This window comes from Macrobrachium rosenbergii, chromosome 6 (genome assembly GCF_040412425.1).
Source record: "Macrobrachium rosenbergii isolate ZJJX-2024 chromosome 6, ASM4041242v1, whole genome shotgun sequence".
NCBI classification, from domain to species: Eukaryota; Metazoa; Arthropoda; class Malacostraca; order Decapoda; family Palaemonidae; genus Macrobrachium; species Macrobrachium rosenbergii.
Genome location: NC_089746.1, coordinates 16,892,480 through 16,905,557, shown reverse-complemented (window position 1 = coordinate 16,905,557; position 13,078 = coordinate 16,892,480). Strand labels below are relative to the sequence as shown.

Sequence of the window (13,078 nt, the reverse complement as noted above, 5' to 3'; positions counted from 1 at the left end):
TATTATTATTATTATTATTATTATTATTATTATTACTCAGAAGATGAACCCTATTCATATGGAACGAGCCCACCACAGGGGCCATTAACTTGATATTCAAGCTTCCAAAGAATATTATGTTGTTCATTTGAAAGAACTTGCACACTATAACAGGAAATACTGAAAGAAGAGATCATTTATTAGAAGAGAAATAAAAATTGAATTAATCGATTATTAAATAAACAGATAATAATATCAACGAATTAGTAAAATACAAGAAGAACTGCTGCAGGATAGTAATGTACTGCATCTTCGCTTGAAGCAGAAAAGTAACGAGGGTTATTCTTCTGCTTTAGTAACAAACGGCTTTCCGATCTCTTTCTATGAAAAAAAAAAGTACTTAAAGAAGCCAATTTATGATATTAGGCCTACGGTGGCTTAGAGGGGTGGGCGGGAAGTTAACAAATATATATAGAGATTATAAGTGATGTATTACTTTAGGTACAGAATATTATTAGAATTTGAAGATGAATATTCATATGAACAAAAAGAAATCGATGTATGAAACAACATTATTATTATTATTATTATTATTATTATTATTATTATTATTATTATTATTATTATTATTATTATTATTATTATTATTATTATCATTCAACAGTCATAAAACAACGTTGGGGGCAAAGTATCATAGGCAAGAAAACATTTGTAAAACAAGGGATTATGGTAGAAAATGTCATTGAGGAAAAGGGAACTAGAAATAATAAAGAGAGTGACGGAGTAAAAAAGATGTATCTGATAGAAAGCAGTAAGTAAAATTAGAAGAAGGCTTAGGATAGGAAATTGCATCAGGTAGAGGAAAAAGAAAATAAATAGTTCTTATTAATGTTCTTTTTTGTTAAGAGACGCCATATTGTTCCTCTCCAGAAAATTCATTTTCAGGATAGTAGATATTACAATGATGATGGTGATGATGATGATGATGATGATGAGTATTATTGTTATTATTATTACGCTTTTTTTGTAAGACACACCATAATGTTCCTCTCGAGAAAATTAATTTTGAGGATAGTAAATATTATTATTATTATTATTATTATTATTATTATTATTATTATTATTATTATTATTATTATTATTATTATTATTATTATTCTTTTTGTAAGAAACGCTTTAATGTTCCTCTCCAGAAAAATTAATTCCCAGGATAGTAAATATTATTATTATTATTATTATTATTATTATTATTATTATTATTATTATTATTATTATTCCGAAGATGAACCCCATTCATATGGAACAAACCCATCACATGGGCCACTGAATTGGAATTCAAGCTTCCAAACAATATTATGGTATGCATTTGAAAGAGGTAACAGAACGTAATAGGAAATGCAGAAAGAAGAGATCAGTTATCAGAAAAAAAAAACCAAGAAATATATTTGCTGATTGTCATTAATATCGTAACCAATTTTAATTCAGGATGAAAATTGGACAGGTAATTTGCAGGTCTTGAACGATTTTGGAATCAATTAAGAAATCACGCAGCCGTTTCGTGTCCGTAATTAGATATTTAAATTTACTCGGGAGAGGATGGTACTCTGTTGAAATGGAACCCATCGGTTGGCGGTGTTTCAAAAGTGACATCTATGATACTTATAACGAAATGAAAGTAACCACTATTCCCATAGAACGAAATCTTATTAGTTTGCGAATAATATTTACATTTACAAGCATAAACAGTAATGTACGGTATGTAACCGAAGAGTAACTGAAATATGGGTTGCAATTACCGTAGATTTTATTGCATTGCAATTTTTCGTGATAAAGTTAAGAGTTGTATAAACGGTGATATTTTGAAATGTATCAATTGTGAGATACATTTTTGGTTTACGCACGCACACGGAAACGCACAATCATTGACGTGAGCGCGCGCACGTACAGACACACAAACACACACACACGCACTATATAAGTAATGTTATATTGATATACATAATATTACCATAGAAACAATGAAATACTAAACAGCAGAAATTAATAAATGAACAAGAGACGGGGAATATTCAAGACAGAGAGAGAGAGAGAGAGAGAGAGAGAGAGAGAGAGAGAGAGAGAGAGAGAGAGAAAACCAATGCGGAAAGTGAAAAAGAAAAAGAGAAGAGAGAGAGAGAGAGAGAGAGAGAGAGAGAGAGAGAGAGAGAGAGAGAGAGAGAGATCAAATGAACGAGCGAATGAGTGAGAGAGAGAGACAATCATCATGTGTATGCTAAGCGTGTCTATGTCCGTGAGAGTGTCCGTGCGTGCGCGCGCGCGTGCGTGTACGTCCACATGTGTGCCTGTGGAGGAGGAGGGAGGAGGGAGGAGGCTGGTGTCGGTGGATGTTGAATCACTCAGCCAGTTGTTGCTTCCCAGCCTCCGAGAGAAGACGAAACGGAACGACGGCGCCCTTTGCAAATCGCCTCCTCCCGCCGACGGATCTTTCTCATCCTCCCGAGGGGAATTAGAGGAGGGAATAATAATAAATAAATAAGAGGAAATTAAGATCAGAGAGCCAGGTAAGTGTGGAAGCGAGTATGTGGAATTCTGAACACACAGAGAGAGAGAGAGAGAGAGAGAGAGAGAGAGAGAGAGAGAGAGAGAGAGAGAGAGAGAGAGAGAGAAAGGGTTTGTTTGTGCTCAGAGGCGCCGTTTAGCAGAACACGAGGCGGTGGTGGTGGTGGTGGGGAATTTGATGAAGAATCCGTTGGCGGGGAATTGGATGGGGAATCTGGTGGTGGGGATTCTGGTGATGAAGAATTACTTGGGGAATCCGGTGGTGGGGAATTTGATGGGGAATCTAATAAGGATTCTTGTGATGTGAATCTGTTTGGGGAATCTGTTCCAGGCGCCTTTCCAGTCATGGAATTATTCCAGAGCTCTCATCTGCTTGGATTCCTCTTCCCCTTCCCTCCCCTTAACGACTCCATCTCGTGCCCTCGGTCATTCCTCCTCCTCCTCCTCTCCCTCCTCCTCTCCCTCTTCCTCTCCCTCCTCCTCCTTCTGTTCCTCCTCCTCTCCCTCCTCCTCCTTCTCCTCCTCCTCCTCCTCCTCCTCCTCCTCCTCCTCCTCCTCCTCCTCCTCCTCCTCCTCCTCCTCCTCCTGCAACTCGACGACCACCACCTTCGATTCCTACCTCCTCTCCCAGGCGCCCATCCACCTTCGAAGCTCCCCTTCCTCCCCCCTTCCCTCCCTCCCCCTTCCAGCGTCCGCCAACTATCTCTCTCTCTCTCTCTCTCTCTCTCTCTCTCTCTCTCTCTCTCTCTCCGGCCATCGCCTCTTTCTCCAGCAAGATGGTTTCTCTACCTGATTCTATCCCCGCCCTGACATTACTCCTCCTCCTCCCTCCACCTTCTACTTCCCCTCCCCCGACTCCCACTCCCCCTTCGCTACGCTCAGCAGCCTCCTCCTCACCTCTGTGAGCAACCTGTTGATATGCTCTCTCTCTCTCTCTCTCTCTCTCTCTCTCTCTTCTCTCTCTCTCTCTCTCTCTCTCTCTGCATAGAGGCTTACATTCCCCTCGTCTGGGAGAGAACATGAAGGCTTACATTCCCCTCGCGTGAGAGAGAGAGAGAGAGAGAGAGAGAGAGAGAGAGAGAGAGAGAGAGAGAGAGCATCCCAGCGTTAAAGATATTCTCCTGGAATTAAAATACTACCAGAAGATTCGATGAGATGGGAGAGATAGATTACATCAGTTCCTAAATCTCTCCATTTTTTCTTAGTAACGGGCGGTTCCAATTTCATCTCTGAATTAGCGTGTGTGTTTTGTGTGTGTGTGTGTGTGTGTGCGTGTGTGTGTGTGTGTGTACGTCGTCCTGTAACGCCTCTTCGCAAGCTCTCATACGCCGTATAACCCGTGAAATGGCAAAACATTTTAATTCGTAGCTTTAGCAAAGAAATTAAACGATACAACAAAATGACGATCGAACACATTGTAACGGAAAGGCTTATTCTTATTTGTCCATCCCCATTCGCGGCTGAGGAACCGAGACGGGCATATAATAGCTATACACATCCAGCTACAAGGGGAGTAAGTGTCTAGGAAGTACTTCCATGATTTGTTTGACGATAGCGATTCAGGAAACACAAAGGAAGACAGAGAGTGTCATAACCATAGAGGTGAATATTATGAAGGACAGGTTATGTTGCTCGATTTCAGAATAAGCCTTTTCTGTATATTAGAGAATGAGTTTCTTGACGTGTGCAACGCTGCCGCAGATTGATGGGAAGATGAAATTGCTACGCTAATAGAATTTCGATATATAGTTCCGTTGCGAGAGAGAGATAGAGAGAGAGAAAGAGATGATAATTTCATTTTAATATAGGCAGAATTACACATACACACATATATATAACGTATATATATATATATATATATATATATATATATATATATATATATATATATATATATATATATATATATATATATATATACACACATGGTTATGCACGTTCATATTAATAATATCTATAAACGCCTAGCAGTTTGTCAGTCAGTCTTTCTCAAGATATATATATATATATATATATATATATATATATATATATATATATATATATATATATATATATGATATATATATATATATATATATATATATATATATATATATATATAATATATATATATATATATATATATATATATATATATATATATACAGTATGTATACATATATACAAATATATATATAACCGATCAATGAAAAAATCGAGTGAAGAACTCAAGGTAACCTGTGGAACGTTTCAACTAGTGAGGACGAAATGGCTATGATAGTGAGTTTACCACAAAAGAATATAAAGAATGGTGAATACAGTGAGTGGAAAAAGTAGTGTATAAAATACAGGGTGATTCGTTTTGTGGACTGAAAAGATACGAAAGTTTCGATGTTTAGAAAGAAAACGTCCAAGTGAATCGGAATGCTGACAGTTTCGTTTAGAAACGATTTGCAAGTTAAGAAAGCGTGGTAACAATGGAGGTTGTTTACCTGAAAAAAAAGCAACAACGGAACAACACTAGCAATAACAACGAGGAAAACCGTGCAACAACTCTTAGGGAATGGCAGTGAAAAATATGAACAATGAAAAATGCATATCAGGTGACTTTCTTTACTGAAATACACAATTACAGTCACAAGTTTGTTCTACTCGAAGGGACCTGTACAATTAAAAATGAGGTCTAGAAAAAGAAACAGCAAAACAACAACAGTACAACAACAATAATGACAGTGCAACAACTCTCAGAGAATAGCAAAGAGCAATATGAACATGGAACTAAGTATTTCAGGTGGCTTTCCTTACTGAAATATCACGGTTCCACTTACAAGTTTGTTCCACTCGAAGAGACTTGGACAATTAGGAATGAGGTCCTCTTTTCAGGAATATTCCTGGCTGGAAAAGACTGGAGAAGGTGGAGGAGACCAAGAATTGGTCGGGGAAAGTGACTTGAGCGAGGAAAAAAAAGTTTGGTCATTGGAAATTAATGATACAGAAAAGGAAATTTTACGCTAGACTTACGGTGCTTGGAAAATGTTCTTTGTGTTAAGTGAAAGGCTTGCAGTGAAAATATGCAGGTAAATAGTGGTGATTAAGATAAAATTATGTTTTTTATTTATATTTTCTTATGACAAATCAATTGTTCTTTGTGTTCGTTGCCAAACTTATTTGTGATTTACGTATGTATGTTCTGTGAAGACCATGTTTGCGTAAACACACTTATTAGTCGAGTGGAAAGCGTCGATTGTTTCTTGGTGAAAACCACTGCTTGGTTTGAGAGCTCAGATCTAACTAAAAATGAGAAGCAATACTACATGGCGTATAAAGGTTGCATGTAAATTCAAACCGTTATGACAGGTCTTTGTATAAACGTGTATATGTACTGCATTTTAGATGGTTTCCTTTATATATATACGGAAAGGTAAAGTACATATACATATAAATATATTGCAAGGAAATGCACAGACTTTACAACAGATTTATCCGCTCTGACTCTTTAAAATGGCAGCGGATCAGCCATCTTGGATTTCTTTAAAAGGTCTGATCTGGTCTAGCCTATCAGATTTATGAGTTCCGTACGTGTATACTGTCTGTCACAAGGACTTGAGAGCAAGAAGGGGATATGAACATTGGCCCAAGGTTAATTTAGAGAGAGAGAGAGAGAGAGAGAGAGAGAGAGAGATAGTGGAATGGTGTTTATTACTACACATCATACATAGAGTTTTATGTATAGACACTGATTCTCTTTATTTCATCGATTTTACGATTTGATTGTGCACGACCTGTCAGCTTAAACACTCTAGGCATTAGATGAACGGTTATTGATTAATTATTTAATAAATCAATAAATAAACGAATACATAAATGCATAAATGATTAATTAATTAAGATATTTTATTTATTTATTTATTTGGTTTCGTGGGTACACTAGCTATTTGCGAATCGCTTGCTTTGCGTCAAGTTGAAACGGGAGACGCTGACTGCTTTTCCATATTTTCAACAGTGCTACTAACACAACAACTACTACTGTTGATACTAATACTCTTAATACTACTGATACTACTACTACTACTAGGAATATGTTACTATGTATTTTGGATACACTGGCTGCAACGACCTATGAAAATTTCTCAGTCTGAAGTAGTTCGAACTCGATGTGAGGTAGAAATAACAATAATAATAATAATAATAATAATAATAATAATAATAATAATAATAATAATAATATATTATTATTATTATTATTATTATTATTATTATTATTATTATTATTATTATTATTATTATTATTATTAACTTTTTGTCTGGCGAGGTCATTTCTCCTCAGTCAAAGGTATGATACGAATCCTGCTTTGGAAGCGGATCCGATTGTAGGGAAGGGAAGTTTGGAGGGGGTAGGAATTGGGTAGGGGGGAGGGGAGGAATCGCAGGTGACTCTCCCCACCCCCGTGACTCATATCAGAGTCAAAATGTAAACACTCAAAAAAAAAAAAAAAAAAAAAAAAAAATCACAGAAGCCCAAAACGCCTCGCTGGTGGACCGGAATACACACAAATTCAATTCTGCCTCTGAATTTAAATGAATTCTTCTCTGCTGAATTGAAACCCCAGTTGTGTGGGAGTGGTTTTGCGATGCGGTGAAAAACCTCTTAATTCTACTTTGGCAAATCTCCCTCGCTCGGGCTCTTTTATTTCCATATCCTCTTTGCTAAAACGCGAATTTAATAATATTTTGGTCGTGGCGACACCAGAGGGGAATATCTAAAGCAGTGCTTCCTTTGTTATTTCTCTCTCACGGATGAGTGGAAATTTCACGTCGCTTCTACAGATATTTTAATGTTTGGTTCAAGCTATTTGTGATGAAATGAAATATTAATTTCTGGGCAATATTTATTTGTGCCAGATGAAGAATTTGAATAGCTTACGATACATAGTGAAGCGTGGCGTGTATTTATTCACCGTAGATTTTACCAGCTGTAAACATTGTTTGAACATTGAGTTGCTACTGAAATTTGGTTGTTACATTTTCCAGATATTTTTTGAGTTTCAGTTGATGTTTTAGTTGTCGTAACTCGGGCTAGTTGCACGAGCATGAACCTGTGCTGGCATAAGGCCTACTTAATCTAATATAAACAATAACATTTAAGTTCGAATCTTGTCTTATCAAAATAACTAACATATTTTCAATTTCCTGCGAGTGATAGGCATTTTACTAGAGCAATTAGTTTTTCTTCATTCTAAAATGGTATTCTACAATAAACTACTACATATGCATATGTAGAAATCATTACATTACTACATATACATATGTAGATATCATTAAATAACTACATATGCATATATAAACCTAAACATGAATTTGTATCAATGAATACGTGAGTGTCCATGTGCATAAATTTACAGGAGAGAGAGAGAGAGAGAGAGAGAGAGAGAGAGAGAGAGAGAGAGAGAGAGAGAGAGACTTTATTAAGAGAGAGAGAGAGAGAGAGAGAGAGAGAGAGAGAGAGAGCAGCTCCGGACTTCGTAGAGGTCTGTGGCAGTTCAATCCCGCAAGCCGGCTGATCTAAAAGGAAAATCTTCATAATAGTTTTAAATTACAAGCACTTTATTAATTTTACAGACTAAAGAGAGACACAAAGAGAAAGCCACTACAGAGACCTTCTAAAGAGAGAGAGAGAGAGAGAGAGAGAGATCCATTTAGTTCATCAAGAGGCAGCAGGCTGCTTTGCCAGAGAGTTCAAGGATCATTTTGTTAATTTTTTATTTACAAAGCAGAGATGAACTCTTTATTTGAGGTTGGAACGAGAAAGGTTCATTCGAAAGAAGAAACCTCAACAGAATCTAGGTATAAAGGAATTTTGGGAAGAGAGAGAGAGAGAGAGAGAGAGAGAGAGAGAGAGAGAGAGAGAGAGAGAGAGAGAGAGAGAGCTGTGATTTAAAAGGGAAATTGAGAAGGAATTTTTTTGTGTCACAAGCAAATGTTGTATTTTTTCAGTATGAGGTGAGAGAGAGAGAGAGAGAGAGAGAGAGAGAGAGAGAGAGAGAGAGAGAGAGAGAGAGAGAGAGAGAGAGTTTACTAAAAATGGAAATTAATAGGAAATTATTTTTATGTAACAAGCAGTTGTTTTTTTCAGTTTAAGATATAACGCATAGAGAGAGAGAGAGAGAGAGAGAGAGAGAGAGAGAGAGAGAGAGAGAGAGAGAGAGAAGAATAAATATAAATGCAAGTTGACATGGCACTATGTTTTCATGTCCACTAAAGAAAAAATTATATAAGTCGTTACGGGTTTTGTGTTCGCTGTATATAAAGTTATATATTAATCTTGTTTTATTCAGTATAATATTATCCATCTTTAAGGAGAACAACTTTTGAGGCAGCTCGATCACATTACCCGAGAGCAAGGTAAACAAGTGAAGAAGAAGAAGAAGAAGGAGAAGAAGAAGAAGAAGAAGAAGAAGTAGAAGTGGAGTTGAATCAGAGAATCAAAATATGCCGACCTTTGCATCAGTAACTGCCTCTAATATCGATTTGCTGTGTCCGGGACACAAAAGTGTATGTGGCACGTGTCAGACCAAGACTAAAGGTACCTCAGACGAGATTGTGTCGAAAACGTCACGGCTGAACTCGGAATCAGTCTTAAGGGCCGTACACACGATCAGTTTTACTGTCATTATTTTGTGTACTGTCAGTAATACTGACGGTGTGTGCGTCATACTGAAGTACCATCAGTACCACAAAATGGTGGTTACTGACTTCAAAATCCAGTCATCAGTATTTGGGCAGGCCTTATATTACTGATGCTGTGTTCGCTGTACTGTCATTCCCATCAGTACTATCCAAGCTGCTGTGGTAGTTACAATGGCAGGAAAGGAAGAAGAGAAAAAGAATCTTCAGGATTTTATTCTATTATATAGTCGCTTACCAGAGTTGTGGGACCCAGTAAACAATTCCATGACCCAATTACAACCATTGACTCAATATTTCCATGACTTTCTAGGTGAAGGGGGGCAATGATAATTAATGAAATGTATTACCATTAAATAAATAATGTCTACAATATGCTGAATCAATACCCTATTCATGCTTACTTTACCTTGATGTAATCCTTGAGGACAGTAATTGTAGCTTCACATGTTTCATGTACTGTTCCGCTGATTGTTGATTTTCCCATGACTCCTGAAAAACGTAGGTCGGAAAAACTTCGTCCAGTTGTCAGATAACGGAGAGAATAGCCAGTCTTTCATTGGCAGATATGCTTTCCCTCGTAACTGTATTCTTCTAAAAGTTTGTTTCAACTTACAGTACGAGTATTTCGACCATCCGAAAATAATGTGCAAAGTCTTCCATATCTGTAGTTTTTATCTCATTTAACAGGTTTAAATGACTGTAATCTTCCGTTTTGCAAGCCAGTCTTTGACCCACTTCTTGCGGTTCCGTTTCCTCTTTGACAAGAAAGTCAAAATAAAAGCAATACATGCTTTCTCTTTATTCCCCATTTTACTAGAACGCAATAGCGACAACCTCTCGATGTCGGTCACCGAATGTACTGACACTTCACTCAGTAATAAATACTGAACGTGTGTTTAGTGTACTGACGGTACCAAAATAATGACAGTATTTTTAATGACAGTAATACTGATCGTGTGTACGGCCCTTTAGTCAGTCTCATTTCTCAGTAATACATTGCGATCGTGACGTCATCTGCTGTCAGAGGACGCGTTCTATCTCTCTCTCTGTTTCTTGCGCAGTCTGTCTCTTTTTGGCGCAGTCTGTCTCTTTGTTACGCAGTCTCTTTTTGCGTCGTCTCTCTTTCTTGCGCTGGTTATCTCTCAAGCTCGCTCTTAATCTCATTTCCCTCATTCAGGTTTCCCTTGGTTAGCTTCGCCCTGTACCTTCAGCTTAATGCATATTACCAAGAAAACCACCTTTCTCATATATACTGGTATCTTAAGGTGCGTCCACACTACAAAAACATGTCATATACACATGTTGGCAACACTAACATACTTATCATAAACATGTAGACAACAAGTCTACGACTTAAGTGGAGACTGATTCTATGGCAAATGCCTGTTAATTGTATGAACCACTTGTTATGACTACCAATAAGTCGTTGATTTGTATTCAGCTTGTTTGTGATGTATGTGCAATAAATTGCCAACATTTGTTGATGACATTTCACTGGAGTGGAACGCACTATTATTGAGTTTTTTCTTTCCTAGAAAATTGTAATATGGAAATTAAAGGTGAACTTAGAATTGAAGCTTAAATTGACGTATACACATGAATATGTATATGTATATATATATATTATACATACATACATACATACATACATACATACATACATACATACATACACATCCTGTCTCTCTTGTGGTTCAGTGGCTCTTGCCTTCCCCTCCCAGGTTCGATTCCTGAGCGAACCTTCATCCTTAGGGCCAGCACCTTGAAATGCCATTATTCTTCTCTGACCATAAAGTGCATTAGGTACCTGGTAGATAGACCACAGTGATGGTAATCAATCAATACGTAAGTGACTATCACCCACAGCTTGAGTTCTCTGGAAAAACAAAAACAAAAAAAAAATATTCGCAGAATCAAGAAGAGAGCCCCACCCTTGAAGACAAAGAAAGAGAGAGAGAGAGAGAGAGAGAGAGAGAGAGAGAGAGAGAGAGAGAGAGAGAGAGAGATGTCTTCATCTCAAGAGAGAAAGAGAGAGAAATGTATTCACCTCAAGAGAGAGAGAGAGAGAGAGAGAGAGAGAGAGAGAGAGAGAGAGAGAGAGAGAGAGAAATTTATTCTTCTCAAGAGAGAGAGAAAGAGAGAGAGAAATTTATTCTTCTTAAAGAGAGAGAGAGAGAGAGAGAGAGAGAGAGAGAGAGAGAGAGAGAGAGAGAGAGAGGAGATGAACCGACTCATCAGAATCCTTTGTAATGAAGCAATTGAAGAGCCCTCGATGCTTATAAGAGAAGATCTCGTCCGCAGGACTTCCATCGGGGATGATAAGCCGATCGCGGAACCGGAAAAAAGATTTCGCCTTGTATTTAGGGCTCGTTTAATGAGAGAGAGAGAGAGAGAGAGAGAGAGAGAGAGAGAGAGAGAGAGAGAGAGAGAGAGGTGACGGACAAGGAAAATTAACAGAATTGTTTTATGTCACAAGCAAATGCGTTTTATGGCAGAAGGTGTAAGGTGTAGACTTGTTCCGTATGAATAGTGTCCATCTCCTGAATAATAATAATAATAATAATAATAATAATAATAATAATAATAATAATAATAATAATAATAATTTCGTTAGACTTCTTTGGCTGTCTGGATCGCAGAAGGGATATAATGTATCACCTTGTAGGGCACTGCAGATACGTGCAATACCAGATAGGACATTTTACCATAAAGATAAATGCAAATGAATTCTATCATTTCATCACAGTGTATCACCGCCACCTTCGAGAGAGTTCGCGAGCGCTCGCGCACGTAGGCGCGTATTTCAGCGAGAACGTAACCCACGCTACTACCTCTTGCGTATACGCGTCACCCCTTTAACTCAGGTGAAACTGATACAGAGTCAGTTTCGTTTCCTTTTGTCCACAGTTTCCAGGGCACAGGAGACTTCGTGTTTTGTTTCCCAGATTGCATAATTACACGTTCTTCCTAATTCGTATATAAGTTTCGTCCTTACGACGCGAGGGCGTAAGGGAGTCGCTTTTAGGATTGGTGGGCGGGTGGGGGGAGGGGGAGGAGCGTGGGTTGTAAGATCTGTGATCTGGATGTTTCTGTCTCTCTCTCTCCCTTTCTTTCTTTCTGTTTCTCTTTTTCAAATTCTCTTTTTTCAACGGTTGTCCTCAAAGGAAATTGTTTTTCACAAGACAGAACAAAACAGAGCTCTCTCTCTCTCTCTCTCTCTCTCTCTCTCTCTCTCTCTCTCTCTCTCTCTCTCATACGTACACTCACGCACATACAAAAGAATGAGAATATTTAATAAATAGGCGAAACATCAATACCTCTCTCTCTCTCTCTCTCTCTCTCTCTCTCTCTCTCTCTCTCTCTCTCTCTCTCTCTCTCTCCCCAAGAAAAAATAAGTAAAGGTTGGAGAGAAAGACGAGTTTGAGAAATCTCTCTCTCTCTCTCTCTCTCTCTCTCTCTCTCTCTCTCTCTCTCTCTCTCTCTCTCAGGCACAAACAAACATCTACATAATAGAACACATAGATTTTAATCTCACTTATTTCTGTTTGTGCTTTATCTTATTTTCTCCTCTTCCTCATTCCCTTGTTTATTTTAGTTGTTCCTCTCTTTATCTTTGATGTTTTTTCGGTAATACGTCTTCGTAAGTCCCCATAAAAGCAATAAACTAAACAAAATCAGGAAATATATGAAAAAATAATAAATTTTATTTTTTTTCAAACTTTTAAGTTTCAGTTCCATTATTATATTTGCAATCTTTTTCATAATTTTTTTTTTATTTTCCAACTTACATATTATTTCTTTCATTCCTCGTTCCTTATGTTTTATTTCCCCTCCTCTAATTTCTTGTAGTTGTTCATTCTTTTACACTTCC

At 37.5% G+C, this 13,078-nt stretch overlaps 1 protein-coding gene across 2 annotated transcripts in view; it reads left to right on the top strand.

The window, feature by feature from the left end:
* Positions 1 to 2,299: 2,299 nt before the first annotated feature.
* LOC136839234 (uncharacterized) overlaps positions 2,300 to 13,078 on the top strand; it is a 141,076-nt gene continuing 130,297 nt past the window's right edge. Inside the window, exon 1 of one of the 2 annotated variants that reach the window (XM_067104985.1) lies at positions 2,300 to 2,540. The gene's annotated coding sequence lies outside the window, so the exon portion shown is untranslated. The remainder of the gene's footprint in view (positions 2,541 to 13,078) is intronic. The other variant, XM_067104984.1, reaches the window with a different exon arrangement.